The following is a 17440-nucleotide window of genomic DNA, read 5'->3' as shown; positions in this document are numbered from 1 at the left end:
ATATGAGATTACATCTAAAAGCAAAAAATAAAGATGCAAATATAACATTGGGGCGCCTGGCTGGCTCAGGCGGTGGAGATCACAACTTTTGATCTCGAGGTTGTGAGTCCAAACCCCACTTTGGGTGTGGAGATTACTTAAAAATAAAATCTTTAGAGGTGCCTGGGCAGCTCAGTCTGTTAAGCATCCAACTCTTGATTTCAGCTTCAGGCCACGAACTCACGGTTTGTGAGTTTGCGCCCCATGTCAGGCTCTGAGCTAACAGCACAGAACCTGCTTGGGGTTCTCTTTCTCCCTCTCTCTCTGGCCCTCCCCTGCTCTCTTGCTCTCTCAGAATAAATAAATATTCCTTTAAAAATAAAGTCTTTTAAAAAAGAACACAAATAGGACATTAAGTGTAAAGAAGTGATTTCCTCCTGTAACGCCCCCTTTCTGAGATCTCTGTAGGAACGAACCTGCTGTGTCTCACCCTCATACTTTTCCTTTTGCCCTGCGTTCTTTATCTGTCTTCACTTCATTGTTCGTGTTCGGATTAGCTGATCCTGAGATGTGACAACACAGTTGACTGCATCACTAAGTTGACTAGGAGGCAAGGGGACGTTCAGGTATTCCAGGTTTGTCCATTTACTCTGCACAGATTTATGGAACAGCAGGCAAAGTCTGGGAGGTGGAGCCCTGCCTTCATGGGGTTGGGACTGATAGTCGGCCGATTGAGGCACAGTCTATCCCACCTGGAGTCAAGGCCTCGTGTGACACCTCATTAACTGTACTTTTCAGCTTGCCTACCTTCGTTCCCTGTGACTCACCTTTGCCCGACTTACTGGCTTGCTCCTCACTTCCCCTCTCCCAGAGAAGCCCCATTCCCACTTTCCCAGTGGTTCCCTCTTCACTTGCCCCTTTGTGAGCCCCTCCCCTGCCCTTCCTCATCCCCTCCTGCCACCCCCCCCCGCCCCCACAGTGAGGAGAAATTCCTCCTTCTTTCATACTCCCAGAGCTCCACATCCTTCCTAGAGCTGTTTCCTAGGAAGGCTTCCTCGAGCCTTCCATCAGCCTGTTTCATTGCATTTAGAACTTTCTGCTTTATAATTCTCATTATTTGCGCCCACATCTTAGCTCTCCCACTAGACTGTTAATGACCCGAGGACAGGGTGCAAGGCTATTTGGTTCTGTCCTCACATCTGTCACAGTGCCCTGCCCACAATGGATACAGCTTATGGGGTGAATAAATTACTGAATTAGTGATTTCTTTGGGCAAGTCACTTACCTCATTTAATCTGGTCTGCAAAGCGAGTTGGGGTGTAAACGTTTGCAATGACGACTTTTCATCATGTTTTCCCGTAAATCCTGAAGGCTCTGATTAACCATACCTCAATCATATGTAAAGGTCTGGATCCGTAACCTTGAACTGGAAGGGTATAGAGTAAGCTTTTCTGGCCCTTGGTCCCTGCTTTCTCCAGACCCGGCTGACCTTCAAGAAGATGATAATGATGTGGCTGTCAGCCCTGACCGTCATCTTCCCCATGTGTGGAAATCTACCCTCCTGGCCCCCTTCTCTCCTATCCCAAACGCTCTCCTTCTCTGAGGCCGTGCTTATGACTTTGTGCTCATGGATCTGCTCCTACCCCCCCCCCCCCCGCCCCCGCCTTAGCTCCTTGCCTGGCCAAGCACACGGAGTCACACTTCACACCTTTCCTCAATATGAGTTTATTTCCGGACTCTGGATTCTATTCTATTGATCTATGTCTGTCCTTATGCCAGTGCCACACTTCTGACCACTGCAGCTCTGAGGCAAGTTTTGAAATCAAGAAACATGAGCCTAATTTTATTTGCTTTTTAAAAATTTTTAAATTTTTTTTTTTTTTTTTTTTTGAGAGAGAGAGAGAGAGAGAACACAAGCGGGGAGGGGCAGAGAGAGAGGGAGCACAGAATCTGAAGCCGTTTCCAGGCTCTGCTAAGCTGTCAGCACAGAGCCCGACGTGGGGCTCCAACTCACAGACCTCAAGATCATAACCTGAGAAAGAGTTGGATGCTTCACCGACTGAGCCACCCAGGAACCCCCTAATTTTATTTTTTAAATAAATTTAAAATTTAAATTTGAATAATTTTATTTTCTTTTTAAAATTAGGATGTTCCCTGATTTTATTTTATTTTATTTTTATTTTTATTTTTTATTTTTTTTCAATTCACATCCAAATTAGTTAGCGTATAGTGCAACAATGATTTCAGGAGTAGATTCCTTAATGGCCCCTCCCCTTTTAGCCCATCCCCCTTCCCACAACCCCTCCAGTAACCCTTAGTTTATTCTCCATATTTATGAGTCTCTTCTGTTTTGTCCCCCTCCCTGTTTTTATATTATTTTTGTTTCCCTTCCCTTATATTCATCTGTTTTGTCTCTTAAAGTCCTCATATGAGTGAAGTCATAGGATTTTTGTCTTTCTCTGACTGGCTAATTTCACTTAGCATAATACCCTCCAGTTCCATCCACATAGCTGCAAATGGCAAGATGTCATTCTTTTTGATTGCCAAGTAATACTCCATTGTATATATATACACCATATCTTCTTTAACCATTCATCCATCGATGGACATTTGGGCTCTTTCCATACTTTGGCTATTGTTGATAGTGCTGCTCTAAACATGGGGGTGCATGTGTCCCTTCGAAACAGCATACCTGTATCCCTTGGATAAATGCCTAGAAGTGCAATTGCTGGGTCGTAGGATAGTTCTATTTTTAGTGTTTTGAAGAACCTCCATACTGTTTTCCAGAGTGGCTGCACCAGTTTGCATTCCCACCAACAAGGCAAAAGAGATCCTCTCTCTCCGCATCCTCGCCAACGTCTATTGTTGCCTGGGTTGTTCATGTTAGCCATTCTGACAGGTGTAAGGTGGTATCTCATTGTGGTTTTGATTTGTATTTCCCTGATGATGAGTGATGTTGAGCATTTTTTCATGTGTCGATTGGCCATCTGGATGTCTTCTTTGGAGAAGTGTCTATTCATGTCTTTTGCCCATTTCTTCACTGGATTATTTGTTTTTGGGGTGTTGAGTTTGATAAGTACTTTCTAGATTTTGGATACTAACCCTTTATCTGATATGTCATTTGCAAATATCTCCTGCCATTCTGTCGGTTGCCTTTTAGTTTTGCTGATTGTTTCCTTCCCTGTGCAGAAGCTTTTTATTTTGATGAGGTCCCAGTAGTTCATCTTTGCTTTTGTTTCCCTTGCCTCTGGAGACGTGTTGAATAAGAAGTTGCTGCGGGCAAAATCAAAGAGGTTTTTGCCTGCTTTCTCCTTGAGGATTTTGATGGCTTCCTGTCCTACATTGAGGTCTTTCATCCATTTTGACTTTATTTTTGTGTCTTGTGTAAGAAAGTGGTCCAGGTTCATTCTTCTGCATGTTGCTGTCCAGTTTTCCCAGCACCACTTGCCAAAGAGACTGTCTTTATTCCATTGGATATTCTTTCTTGCTTTGTCAAAGATTCGTTGGCCATACATTTGTGGGTCCATTTCTGGGTTCTCTATCCTGTTCCACTGATCTGAGTGTCTGTTCTTGTGCCAGTACCATACTGTCTTGGTGATTACAGCTTTGTAGTATAGCTTGAAGTCTGGGATTGTGATGCCTCCTGCTTTGGTTTTCTATTTCAAGATTGCTTTGGCTATTTGGGGTCTTTTCTCGTTCCATACAAATTTTAGGATTATTTGTTCTAGCTCTGTGAAGAATGCTGGTGTTATTTTGATAGGGATTGCATTGAATATGTAGATTGCTTTGGGTAGTATCGACATTTTAACAATATTTGTTCTTCCTATTCAGGAGCATGGAATGTTTTTTCCATTTTCTTTGTGTCTTCTTCAATTTCTTTCATAAGTTTTCTATTGTTTTCAGTGTATAGATTTTTCACCTCTTTGGTTAGATTTATTCCTAGGTATTTTATGGTTTTTGGTGCAACTGTAAATGGGATCGATTCCTTGATTTCTCTTTCAGTCACTTCACTGTTGGTGTATAGGAATGCAACCGATTTCTGTGCGGTGATTTTATATCCTGCAACTTTGCTGAATTCATGAATCAGTTCTAGCAGTTTTTTGGTGGAATCTTTAGGGTTTTCCATATGGAGTATCATGTCATCTGCGAAGAGTGGAAGTTTGACCTCCTCCTGGCCGATTTGGATGCCTTTAATTTCTTTGTGTTGTCTGATTGCAGAGATTAAGACTTCCAATACTATGTTGAATAACAATGGCACAAGTGGACATCCCTGTCTTGTTCCTGACCTTAGGGGGAAAGCTCTCAGTTTTTCCCCATTGAGGATGATATTAGCGTTGGTCATTCATATATGGCTTTCATGATCTCGAGGTATTCTCCTTCTATCCCTATTTTCTTGAGGGTTTTTACCAAGAAAGGATGCTGTATTTTGTCAAATGCTTTCTCTGCATCTATTGAGAGGATCATATGGTTCTTGTCCTTTCTTTTATTGATGTGATGAATCACGTTAACTGTTTTGCGGATATTGATCCAGCCCTGCATCCCAGGTATAAATCCCACTTGGTTGTGGTGAATAACTTTTTTAATGTATTGTTGAATCCGGTTGGCTAATATCTTGTTGAGGATTTTGCACCCATGTTCATCAGGAAAATTGGTCTATAGTTCTCCTTTTTAGTGGGGTCTCTGTCTGCTTTTAGAATCAAGGTAATGCTGGCTTCATAGAAAGAGTTTGGTAGTTTTCCTTCCGTTTCTATTTTTTGGAACACCTTCAAGAGAATGGGTGTTAACTCTTCCTTAAATGTTTGGTAGAATTCCCCTGGAAAGCCATCTGGCCCTGGACTCTTGTTTTTTGGCAGATTTTTGATTACTAATTCGATTTCCTTACTGGTTATGGGTCTGTTCAAATTTTCTATTTCTTCCTGTTTCAGTTTTGGTAGTGTATATGTTTCTAGGAATTTGTCCATTTCTTCCAGATTGCCCATTTTATTGGCGTATAATTGCTTATAATATTCTCTTATTATTGTTTGTATTTCTGCTGTGTAGGTTGTGATCTCTCCTCTTTCATTCTTGATTTTATTTGGGTCCTTTCCTTTTTCTTTTTGATCAAACTGGCTGGTGGTTTATCAGTTTTGTTAATTCTTTCAAAGAACCAGCTCTGGTTTCGTTGATCTGTTCTACTGTTTTTTTTTTTTTTTTTTTTTTTTTTGGTTTCGATAGCATTAATTTCTGCTCCAATCTTTATTATTTCCTGTCTTCTGCTGGTTTTGGGTTTTATTTGCTGTTCCTTTTCCAGCTCTTTAAGGCATAAGGTTAGGTTGTGTATCTGAGATCTTTCTTCCTTCTTTAGGAAGGCCTAGATTGCTATATACTTTCCTCTTATGACTGCCTTTGCTGCGTCCCAGAGGTTTTGGGTTGGTATTATCATTTTCATTGGCTTCCATATACTTTCAAATTTCCTCTTTCATTCTTTAGTAGGATGTTCTTCAGTGTCCATGTATTTGTTACCTTTCCAAATTTTTTCTTGTGGTTGATTTTAAGTTTCATAGAGTTGTGGTCTGAAAATATGCACGGTATGATCTTGATCTTTTTGTACTTACTTAGGGCTGATTTGTGTCCAAGTATATGGTCTATTCTGGAGAACATTCCATGTGCACTGGAGAAGAATGCATGTTCTGCTGCTTTAGGATGAAATGTTCCAAATATTTCTGTTAAGTCCATCTGGTCCAGTGTGTCATTCAAAGCTGTTGTTTCCTTGTTGATTTTTTGATTAGATGATCTGTCCATTGCTGTGAGTGGGGTATTGAAGTCTCCTACTATTAAGGTATTACTATCAATGAGTTTCTTTACGTTTGTGATTAATTGATTTATATATTTGGGTTCTCCCACATTTGGCGCATAAATGTTTACAATTGTTAGGTCTTCCTGGTGGATAGACCCCTTGATTATGATATAATGCCCTTCTGCATCTCTTGATACAGTCTTTATTTTAATGTCTAGATTGTCTGATATAAGTATAGCTACTCTGGCTTTCTTTTGTTGACCATTAGCATGATAGATGGTTCTCCATCCCCTTATCTTCAATCTGAAGGTGTCTTTAGGTCTAAAGTGGGTCTCTTGTAAACCAGCATATAGATGGATCTTGTTTTCTTATCCATTCTGTTACCCTATGTCTTTTGATTGGAGCATTGAGTCCATTGACTTTTAGAGTGAGTACTGAAAGATGCGAATTTATGTTTCTTGTAGAGTTGGAGCTTCTGGTGGTGTTCTCTGGTCCTTTCTAGTCTTTGTTGCTTTTGATCTTTTTTTTTTTTTTTCATCTTTTCTCCCCTCAGAGAGTCTCCCTTAAAATTTCTTGCAGGGCTGGTTTAGTGGTCACAAACTCCTTTAATTTTTGTTTGGGAAACTTTTTATCTTTCCCTCTGTTTTGAATGACAGTCTTACTGGGTAAAGAATTCTTGGCTGCATATTTTTCTGATTCAGCACATTGAATATATCCTGCCACTCCTTTCTGACCTGCCAAGTTTCTGTGGATAGGTCTGCTGCAAACCTGATCTGTCTTCCCTTGTAGGTTAAGGACAGACATGTTGCTGCTTTCATGATCCTCTCCTTGCCTGAGTATTTTGTGAATTTGATTATGATATGCCTTGTTGATGGTTGGTTTTTGTTGAATCTAATGGGGATCCTCTGTGCTTCCTGGATTTTGATGTCTGTGTCTTTCCCCAGGTTAAGAAAGTTTTCCACTATGATTTGCTCACATAACCCTTCTACTCCTATTTCTCTCTCTTCCTCTTCTGGGACCCCTGTGATTCTGATGTTGTTCCTTTTTAATGAGTCACTGATTTCTCTAATTCTTAAATTGTGATTTTGCCTTAGTTTTCCTCTTTTTTCTGCTTCATTATTCTCTATAAGTTTGTCCTTTATATCACTGATTCTCTGTTCTGCCTCATCCATCCTTGTTGCCATAGCATTCTGGTTCAGACATCTTGCTTGTATCTGTGTTGGTTAAATCCCTGACTGTCGTTTCTTCATGCTCTTTCTTTTAGTGTGAATTCCTTCGTTTTGTCATTTTGAAGGAATAAAAGGAATTAATGAAGTAGAAAATTTTAAATTAAAAAAATTAAAATTAAAAAAATATTAAAATTTTAAAAATATTACAATTAAAAAATTAAACACACACACACACACACACAAATCAAATAAATGATGTTAGATCCTAGGTGTGTTTTGGTCTGGGTGTTGAAAGTGCTTTGACAGATTAGAGAAAAAAAGGGCAGGGAGAGGAAATCGTTTGAGATTTTGAATATATGAATAGACCATATACTTGGACACAAATCAGCCCTAAGTAAGTACAAAAAGATCAAGATCATACCGTGCATATTTTCAGACCACAACTCTATGAAACTCAAAATCAACCACAAGAAAAAATTTGGAAAGGTAACAAATACATGGACACTGAAGAACATCCTACTAAAGAATGAAAGAGGAAATTTGAAAGTATATGGAAGCCAATGAAAATGATAATACCAACCCAAAACCTCTGGGACGCAGCAAAGGCAGTCATAAGAGGAAAGTATATAGCAATCTAGGCCTTCCTAAAGAAGGAAGAAAGATCTCAGATACACAACCTAACCTTATGCCTTAAAGAGCTGGAAAAGGAACAGCAAATAAAACCCAAAACCAGCAGAAGACAGGAAATAATAAAGATTGGAGCAGAAATTAATGCTATCGAAACCAAAAAAAAAAAAAAACAGTAGAACAGATCAACGAAACCAGAGCTGGTTCTTTGAAAGAATTAACAAAACTGATAAACCACCAGCCAGTTTGATCAAAAAGAAAAAGGAAAGGACCCAAATAAAATCAAGAATGAAAGAGGAGAGATCACAACCTACACAGTGAATACACTGAAGTAGACTAAAATGAGATGATGGGAGTAAAACAGAATTTGAAAAAATTTACACAAAAATAAAGAATATAGTAGAAAAAAATTAAAGAAAAATATTTTAATAAAAATTAAAAATAAAAGTGAATTTTTTCTCTTTCTGTATTCAAGAAAAAGAAAAGAAACAAAAAAGAGAAAAAAGAGGAAAAAAAGGAAATCGTTTGAAAATTTGAAAAAGTGAATACACTGTAGTATACTAAAATAAAATGACGGAAGTAAAATAGAATTTGAAAAAATTTACAGAAAAGTAAAAAATATAGTAAAAAATCGAAGAAAAATATTTGTAATAGAAATTGAAAGTAAAAATGAAGTTTTTCTCTTTCTGCATTCAAGAAAAAGAAAAGAAACGAAAAAGAGAAAAAAGAAAAGGAAGAAAAAGGAAATCGTTTGAAACTTTGAAAAGGTGAATACACTGTATTAGACTGAAATAAAATGTTGGAAGTAAAATAGAATTTGAAAAAATTTACACAGAAGTAAAAAATGTGGAAAAAAAATATATTGTTAGTAAAAATTGAAAATAAAAATGAATTTTTCTCTTTCTGTATTCAAGAAAAAGAAGTGAAAAAGAAGAAAAAAGAAAGAAAATGGGATAGATGGACTTTCTACCAGATTGAAATAGAACTGAAATTACTTTGTTTTCCCCTAGAAGTCAGACTACGAAGCGCTTTATGGTCCATAAACTCAGCAGGCGGTGAGACATGTGTTCTTCAAGAGCGAGGTTGGCCCGGTTGGGCGGGGCTCATTGTAACGGCTCCGCTCTCCACTAGATGGCGCTGCTAGCCTCCTGGGGTGGGTTCTTGTGGCGCTCGTAGGTGTGTATGCGCATGCGCGGGAGAGGTGAAATGGCGCCACCCAGCTACCTGCTCTGTTCTCCCGGATCAGCAGTCGCGCACCCATCCTCTGTCTTCAGCTCTCCACCGCTCCCCGCTTCTTCCCTCTCCGTGACCAGGCCCCAGGCAGTCGCTCTCTCCTGAGTTTTGTCTCAGACGCGGCTGTTTTCCCCGGCCCCTTCGGAAGGGCTGCGGCTTCGGCCCCTTCCGCCCCTCTGCGGGAGGCTCTCCCCGGGCAACGGCCGACGCCAGCTGCACCCAGGAAAGTTCGCCAAACCGTGCTGCTGCCGGAGCCCAGAGACCGCGGCCGGGTGCCAGCCGCCCCAGAAAAAGTTCGCGAGCTAGCGCAGCAGCAGCCTTTCAGGGATTATGGAAAATCGCAACACGCATCTGGCACCAGGCTTCACCCTTAACGACCTTGTTCCAGCACCAGCGATCGGGGCCGTTCTCTGGGCTCTGCTGGGCCCAGGTGGCCTCACAGCCTCTACGGGAAGTCCTTCTGGCCGTGGAACCGCTTCTCCCCATGTAGCCCGAGAATCTCCTGGACCCCGCTCTGCTCCTGGGGATTCGCCCTTCCCTCCAGAGCACCCACCGCCAGGTATGGAGCTGGGGAGTTGCAGCCTTTGCGCTCCCCGTTTACAGTCTTAATGGAATTTAAACCCTCTTCTTTCTCCTTTCTCCCTTTTTAGTTCAGTCCCTGCGGCTGTTTCCAATTTTCCACTTTCTCTCCAGCTGCTTTTGGGGAGGGGTGCTTTTCCCGTATTCTCCCCCGGACCCTTGACTCCGTCCTCTCTCTGCCTGCAAAAGCACCTCCCTTCCCGCGGCTTCTTGCTCCCCAAGTTCGCCTCTCTGCACCGTGTCCCTGCTGAATTCTGTGGCTCAGGTTGTGCAGGTGGTCGTGTTAATCCTCCGGTCCGTTTTCTAGGTGTGTAGGATGGTTTAGTGTTGGTCTGGCTGCATTTCACAGACGGAGACACACAAAATCTTCCATGCTGTTCTGCCATCTTGGCTCCTCCCCTCCCTAATTTTATTTTTTAAAGATTGTTATGTGTTTATTTGAATATGTTGTGCAGACAGCGTGAGTCACAAATTTAAAACTTTTGTGCATCAAAGGACATTACCACGTCAGTACAAGGCAGGCAACTCAGACAACGAGAAAAAATATTTGCAAATCATATATCTGATAAGAGCCTAGTATTCAGATTACATAAACAACACTTACAATTCAACAAGAAGAAGAGAAATAGCCATATTTTTAAAAAAGAGCAGAGGATTTGAATAGATTTTTCTTCAAACAGGATATACAAATGGCCAATAAACACACGAAAAGGTGTACCACATCAGTGATCAGAGGGAAATGCAAATCCAAACAATGGTAAGATACCACTTCATACCCACCAGGATGGCTGTCATCCAAAAGACAGACAAAAAACAAACGTTGGCAAGGAACGATTACAATTGGAACCTTCAAACATTGCCAGTCGAAATATAAAATGGGGCAGGAGCTTTGGAAAACAGACCGGCAGTTCCTCTTGAAGTTCAACGTAGAGTTGCCATGGGACCTAGCAATTTCACTCTTAGGTTATATCCAAGAGAATTGAAAACAGATATCCACACAAAAATGTCTATACAAATATTCAATACAGCTTTATTTATAATATCCCAAAGGGCAAACAACCCATCAACTGATGAATGGATAAGCAAATTGCACCGTATCCTTAAAATGGAATACTATTCAGTCATAAAACAGGATAAAGCACTGATTTATCAAGAATGCTTCATGTTTCAGGGGTGCCTGGGTGGCTCAGTCGGTTAAGGTTCCAACTCTTCATCTCAGCTCAGGTCATGATCTCTAGGTTCTGTGACTTCAAAGTCCCTCGTTGAGCCCTACATCCATCGCATCCATCGGTCTCTGGGCTAACAGCAGGGAGCCTGCTTCTGATTCTGTCTCTCTCTCCCTCTGCCCCTCCCCACCCCACTCTCTCTCAAAATTAAAAAAAAAAAAAAGAATGCTTCATGCTTCAATATGAATAATGCTTCAAGACTGAAACTGGAAAACATTACGTGAGGTGAAAAACGCCAGACACAAAAGACCACATATTGTAAGATTTCATTTGTGATAATTACCCTGAATAGGTGAATCAAATCCATAAGACAGAAAGCAGGTTAGTGGTTTCCAGAGAAGAGGGAAATGGAAGTCACTGCAAATGAGTACGAGGTTTCCTTTTGGGATGATGAAAATTGTCTGGAAGTCCATAGATGGTGATGGTTGCACAACTCTGTAAATAGGCTAAACATCACTGAAATTCAGTACACTTTTTAAAGAGTGAATTTTATGGTGTGTGGATTATACATTAATTTTTTAAACTGCAAAGACAAACTAATCTCTATCCCAGAACTACCTACTTTGAGCACAATATACAATGAAATGAGCGGTAAGTACACTCCAAAATATCGTGATTGAAAGGGCAAGTTTCAGGGGCGCTGAGTGGCTCAGTCAGTTAAACATCTGCCTTCGGCTTAGGCCATGATCTCGCAACTCGTGAGTTTGAGCCCCACATTGGGCTCTGTGCTGAGAGCATGGGGCCTGCCTGGGATTCTCTCTCTCTTCTCTCTGCCTCTGCCCCACTTGTGCTCTCTCTCTCTCAGAATGAAAAAATAAACTTTAAAAAAAGAAAAAGAAAGGGCAAGTTTCAAGGGTGAGTCTGAAAAGAAAGCCCTGTGAATTCATTCCTTTGGTCTGAGGAGTGATTTCTGATACCTGTCAAAATGGCAAACCAATATAGGCTGCTGTTTCCTTCTTCAAAAAAATCAACTTTGGAGAAACTATTTAAAAACAACAAAAGGATGGGGCGTCTGGGTGGCTCAATTGGTTGAGCGTCTGACTTTGGCTGTGATCATGATCTCAAGATTTGTGGGTTTGAGCCCTGTGTTGGGCTCTGTGCTGACAGCTCAGAGCTTGGAGCCTGCTTCGGATTCTGTGTCTCCCTCTGTCTCTGTCCCTCCCCCAGTCATGCTCTGTCTCTCTCTGTCTCAAAAATAAATAAACATTAAAAAAGAAAATTACAAAAAAATAAATAAAAACAAAAAAAGGAAAGTATGGCTTCCATAAAATGCAAACCAACAACAAAATGTTAGAAAAACTAGCTGGTTGTGGGAATACTGGTGATTTAGCCTGGGCGGTGGCAGCTGAAAATGACACTAAGAGGTCAGGTTGGGGAGAGATCTTAAGTTCTCCTCTTCTTTCTTCCCCCAAATGCCTCCCCTGCTTAACCAGAGAAGTCTCAGGTCATGGGTGTCTGAGGGCACCACATGTCCTTGCTGGGCTGAGGAGTTGATATACATTAATGTATGTGTATGCCTACATCCATATATAATGCATACATATGTCCTTAATATAGGCACATAGATACACGTCTTTTTATATATCATGAGTCTCTTAATTGCATTTTTCAGATTTTTGCTACGTATATGCATAGTGAGAGGGAGGAAACTCTACGTACCAAACAGCAGAACACATCTTTTTCTGCACATTTTGGGGTACATGTGGAAAAAATATCAAAAAAGTAGACCATAAATTGGGCCATAAAAGAGACCTCAATAAATTCCAGAGGAACAGGATCACATATGCCATATTGATCATGTTCTTCAGCTATAATGCAATAAAATTACAATTTAATACCAGAGGATGACCACAAAAATGCCATATGTCTGGAACATGAAATATTAAGAAATAACCTATAGTTGTAAAGGAAACAAAAAAAGAAATAAAGAAATTCTTAGAACTCAATGATAGTAAAAAAAAAAAAAAAAAAAAAAAAAGGAATGATAGTGAAAACATTTGTCCATAATGTTGATGGTCTGGTGAAGAATACTTCTGCCGAATATTTCTGCCACAACTGGAGTTGTGCTCACGTGGCATATCCCACAGTCTGGAATCTCTCACTTACGGATGAAGTTGCATGGATTTTAATGGACTCCACATTTTAATGGAGTATTTGGATTTTTAAGGAGACCAAACTCTGATGCATATGGTCCAATCATTAAAAGTTTGCTTTCTTCTCCTGAAAATCAATAATTTTCTACCTTTGATGAAGAAATAGCTCAATGATGTGTTGTTGGGAATAATCTTAATACCACATCGAAATGCTTGACACAACACGAAGAAATACAGCCCATGCCAAGAGCAAGGAAACAGGAGACAGAAATTCGCACTCAGCTCCTACTCAAGTGGAAATGGAAACTTCCAGAACAAGTGTGACATGTTGGGTGAGCCAAGGATGGGGCACTGGAAAGAGACTTCCCTGAGGGATCTGCCCATAACTTCTGGTCTTCCTTCTAGCTGAGCATTCGTAACTATCTGAGCTGCTACATGCTTGCTGCCATTCTCAAGGACTCTTAATGAGGAATTTAGTATATGAAGTGGGCAAATGTTGTTTTTCCCCAGCAGACAATAATGCCCCACTTCTCTGATAACCACATTCTAAATTCACCTTGGAAAATGACGCCCTTCTTGCTCTCAGGCTGTGCAGTGCAGGTGGATGCCAACCTAAATTTGGGGGCTGGGTACAAGTCCAGGCCTGTCCAGGGATTTCAGCATTTCCTGGGCACAGTGATTGGTTTATACCCAGGAAGATGGATTTGTAATCAATCCATCCTTTGGGAGATTTTCACAGGGTTTTTGCTGAGAGAGCCACTCTGTCCTTTTGAGAGCATAGGCAATAAGGTATGTAAGTCTGGAGCAGGCTGGATTTATCTTTGCTGCCACATGGACAGAAGGCCTAGAATGGAAGAAAAAAATAAGAACCAAAAAACAGGGACGGTGGGGCCCAAGAGATGAAAAGAGACATGTTCTTGATGACATCATTCGGGTGCCTAGATCCAGCCATGTGTAAAATTAGCAGTATCTTTGAAGTTTCTGGTTATCTAAGCCAATAGGTTCTTTTTTTTTTTTTTAATTTTTTTTACATTTATTTATTTTTCAGAGACAGAGACAGAGTGCAAGCGAGGGAGGAGCAGAGAGCGAGGGAGACACAGAATCCGAAGCAGGCTCCAGGCTCTGAGCTGTCAGCACAGACCCTGACATGGGGCTCGAACTCATGGACTGTGAGATCCTGACCTGAGCTGAAGTTGGACGTTCAACCGACTGAGGCACCCTGGTGCCCCATGAGCAAGTAAGTTCTTTTTTAAAATTACGCTAATTTGATATTTATCACTTCAAGGAAAAGAACACTGGCAAGTATAGCAACTAGTAAAAAATAAAAAACAAAACCAGTTGGATTCGGAGCCATACTTTTGGCTCAACTGATCCATCATCAACAATGTCCAACTATGGACACCTTCTTAAAAGAGAAGGAACGGCATATCCTAGTCACTCATATAAACAACTATTATTCTTTATTTAAAAATATGTTTTATTTTGTTTACAAAGAATTACGAGGGATTTTAAAATATGTTGAATTTTATTTTATTTTTATTTATTTAAGTAATCCCTACACCCAACGGGAGGCTTGAACTCATGACTCTGAGATCAAGAGTCACGTGCTCCTCTGACTGAGCCAGCCAGGCGCGCCAAATATGTTGAATTTTAAAATAAATTTGGAGAGCTGCGTGTACCCCAAGACCCCATTGTATACTCCACTGAGGTCACCAGTTTGAGACACTCTGACTCAGCTGTATCCCTCCTTCCCAGCCTTCCTTCCACAGTGGATTTACAACCATCTCGTTCTATATGGAAGTATGTCTTCTGACTGTTCTTTAGAAGCCTGTTGAAAACATTTTACCTGGACAGGGAAACGATGAGACCTTCACTTATGTAAACATATTGGCTCTTTCGTTGGCTTCTGGGCAGATTTTTTGGGTGCTCTTTAGAGCTGCTGTCTTAAAATTGACGTGCTTAAAATCACATGCTCTCTGCTCCGCTGAGAAGGGCGTTATAAGGAAAAGAATAGGGGATTTAGGAAAGGAACAGCGCACATGTGTATTAAATTCTGAGCATATTTGCATGCATGAGTGATTTGCAACAGGGAAAACCATACTGCGCATCAATATTTACGTTAAAAGAGCAAACTACCATCCAACCAAATGAGGATTTCAAACCTCTCCTTGCTGTCAGCTCCCTCATTTGCACTTGAAAAGAGCTATCAGTCAAGATTGGGTTTTTTTGGTTTGTTTGTTTCTTGGTTTTTTTTTTTGTTACTGGAGAGATGATTCTCTTGGAAGGCTATGTTTTTTCTTTTTTTAAGCTACAACATGCTTCACCACTTAAAAGTGTGTTCATCTTCTTAAAATCACATGGGCTTCATTTTTCAAGCCTTGAGTTAAAGGGATATCGCCCTGGATAAAAATACATCCACGGGGGGGAAAGGGTTATTTGCAATTCAGAAATGCTAGTCTAATGCATTTGGTGGCAGTGTAAGTTGGGACCGACATAGGAATCTAATTTAAAGTTTTAGAAACCGTAACTGTTTTGGTTAAAGTAATGCGAAGATGAGTCCGTTTTCTGACAGCTCAGCAGGCCTCCCAAGCTGTGATTGTCAAAATGATAGACACTGACAAAGAAAATCAATTCTATGTCACAGTGAAACCTATTGCTGAGGTTTTTCATTAAAAAAACTGCAAGTGAAGCCCAGGCAGGACTCTTGGGCATATCTATAAGGTGTGAAAAGCAGTAGAAGAGGTATCTGAATCAAACTGAATTTAAAGATTTCTTTTCCAAGAGAGGCCCCCATTCAACCACCTTAACACTTTCTAGAACATTGCATGTCTTCTGCGCCAACCCCAAGGGTGAGACAGCTAACAATTCATTAGTAGAATTGCCATGTTCTTCCTTTTCCTTTGCTTTAACAGCAAATGCCAGATGCTTAGAGCCTGGAGCCTGCTTCTGATTCTGTGTCTCTCTTTCTTCTGCCCCGTCCCCCACTCCGGCTCTGTCTCTCTCAAAAGTAAATAAACATTAAAAAAAAAAAAAAAAAAAGACTCCCTGGTTAGTACTCCTGCTGAATGGCGGCTGCTCTGTGCCTAAGTCACATCTGCCACTCTCTGAGCTCCCTAACGTGGTGCAGCAGTGATAGTCCCTGCTTTCAGTTGTCTTGGAAATGATGAGTAACTGAGGAATCCCTGCCTCCCCCCATCACTGTGGGGCTGGTGCTTTCCCATTTCCCACCCAGATTCCTACTGGTGTCCCACGTTGTGAAGCCATGCCTTAGACCCCAGCCCTGTTCCCCACGATGGGCATGGACCAAGGTCTCTCTATCAAGCATCATCCACATCTCCTTCCCTCCTCCCACCCTTTCCCCATACCCCAGCCCTAAGCCAAGGAAGCAGTTTGTAACTCTCCCATTTCAGGGCTCTGTAAAATAATATGGTGACGTGGTATAGTGGAAGGGCGATGGCTTTTGAAGTTTCACCCAATATTGTGACTTTAGGCTACCTAACCGCGGTTCTCGCTTTGCAAGGTCGTTGTGAGGACTCAGGAAAAGAGGATTATAAGGCTTCTGGAACCTGGTGGTACTTGGAACGGAAGGTCGGTTTCATAAGCACCGTGTATGCGCGCGCGCGTGTATTAGAGGCAGAAATGACACCGACTGGACCGTTTGTTTTTACTTCTATCCCTCCGACTGTCACTGACTGCGGAGCGGGCTTGACTCGGTCCCTCCTAACCTACTCCCTTTGCCAGGCTGGACTGCACAACATGTGGGAGAACGCGCCTCCTTGTGGCCGGCCAGAGAGTTGCGGTTACTTGCCTTGTCTTGCATCAGTACTTTTTTTTTTTTTTAAGATGCAAAGTCTCTTTCCTGACCCAGGTGCTGAGAGGGGTGTTAGGAGCGCGGTGAGGTCACAGGAGTTGACCTCGGGAGGTTGCCTTCAAGGAGTTACGGTAACCAAGGTAACCGACCGTTGGTTGGTTGGCCGGTAGGGGCTGAAGGATACATTGTTATGCTGAGGTTGTTTTTCCCACTAGCAAAGCATTAACTTTAAGACAGTTGGGAGTTCCCAGGGATGTCAGACTGTGCCAGTCTGGAGTATTTGTCAATGGGCTGCAGATTGTAAGAGGATTTGATTTTATGTACATTTTCTTTTGCCTTTGTTCTCCACATCAGCCTGTGGAGGGGGACATCCAGGACTTTAGCAACTCCTGGACAAACTGGGACACGGTCCCCACTAGGTTTATCTCGCTCTGTTGCTGAGCTGAGACCAGGTCTCTACAGGGGTTAAATCACAACGCTGGCGGTTTAAATGGGAACAAGGATTGAGAAAAGTCTGGAGAATGGCACAATTTCCCTAAAGGTCAGGTGTAATCAGGGTACCAGCTCAGAGACTGGGGGCGGGGTGGGCCACGTTGGGAGAAGGAACTCACAAAGAACAAAGTTCCTCCCGTTGTGTCTACACAGCGACGTTCTGGGCTCTGTGATCTGGCTTTGTCTCTAATCTTTCTAGGACTGGTCTTCATCAAAGAAAGCCTTTTGCAGATTTATGAGCTATGGGGCAATTGTTTTTCTTTTGGCAAGACAATTTAAGGGAAGTTTCTCTCTCCGTTATTACATCCCACAGAGCCAAAATGAGAAACTTCAAGTTGTCCTTTCCATCCACCAGTGCTGTGCCAACTTAAACATTACAAACAAATCACAAATTAATATCCCCTAACTAATCACGAGAAGCGGAGAGAATAATTATGGTTTAGTCATGCAGTGTA

General features: G+C 41.5%; 2 long non-coding RNA genes across 4 annotated transcripts in view; one reads left to right on the top strand and one right to left on the bottom strand.

Moving 5' to 3' along the window:
• Positions 1 to 10840: 10840 nt before the first annotated feature.
• LOC123379476 lies at positions 10841 to 15667 on the bottom strand. The gene is made up of 2 exons (XR_006583925.1): positions 14529 to 15667; positions 10841 to 11035 (listed from the first exon to the last, which is right to left on the bottom strand). It is a non-coding gene; the product is annotated as an uncharacterized LOC123379476 (long non-coding RNA).
• LOC109502093 overlaps positions 13860 to 17440 on the top strand; it is a 42688-nt gene continuing 39107 nt past the window's right edge. For all 3 annotated transcript variants that reach the window (XR_002160473.2, XR_002160471.2, XR_002160472.2), the window contains exon 1: positions 13860 to 13919. This is a non-coding gene — a long non-coding RNA (uncharacterized LOC109502093). The remainder of the gene's footprint in view (positions 13920 to 17440) is intronic.

This window comes from Felis catus, chromosome C1, assembly GCF_018350175.1.
Source record: "Felis catus isolate Fca126 chromosome C1, F.catus_Fca126_mat1.0, whole genome shotgun sequence".
Classification (NCBI taxonomy): Eukaryota; Metazoa; Chordata; class Mammalia; order Carnivora; family Felidae; genus Felis; species Felis catus.
The sequence above is the reverse complement of the archived record's forward strand: the minus strand, read 5'-3'. Positions and strand labels throughout refer to the sequence as shown.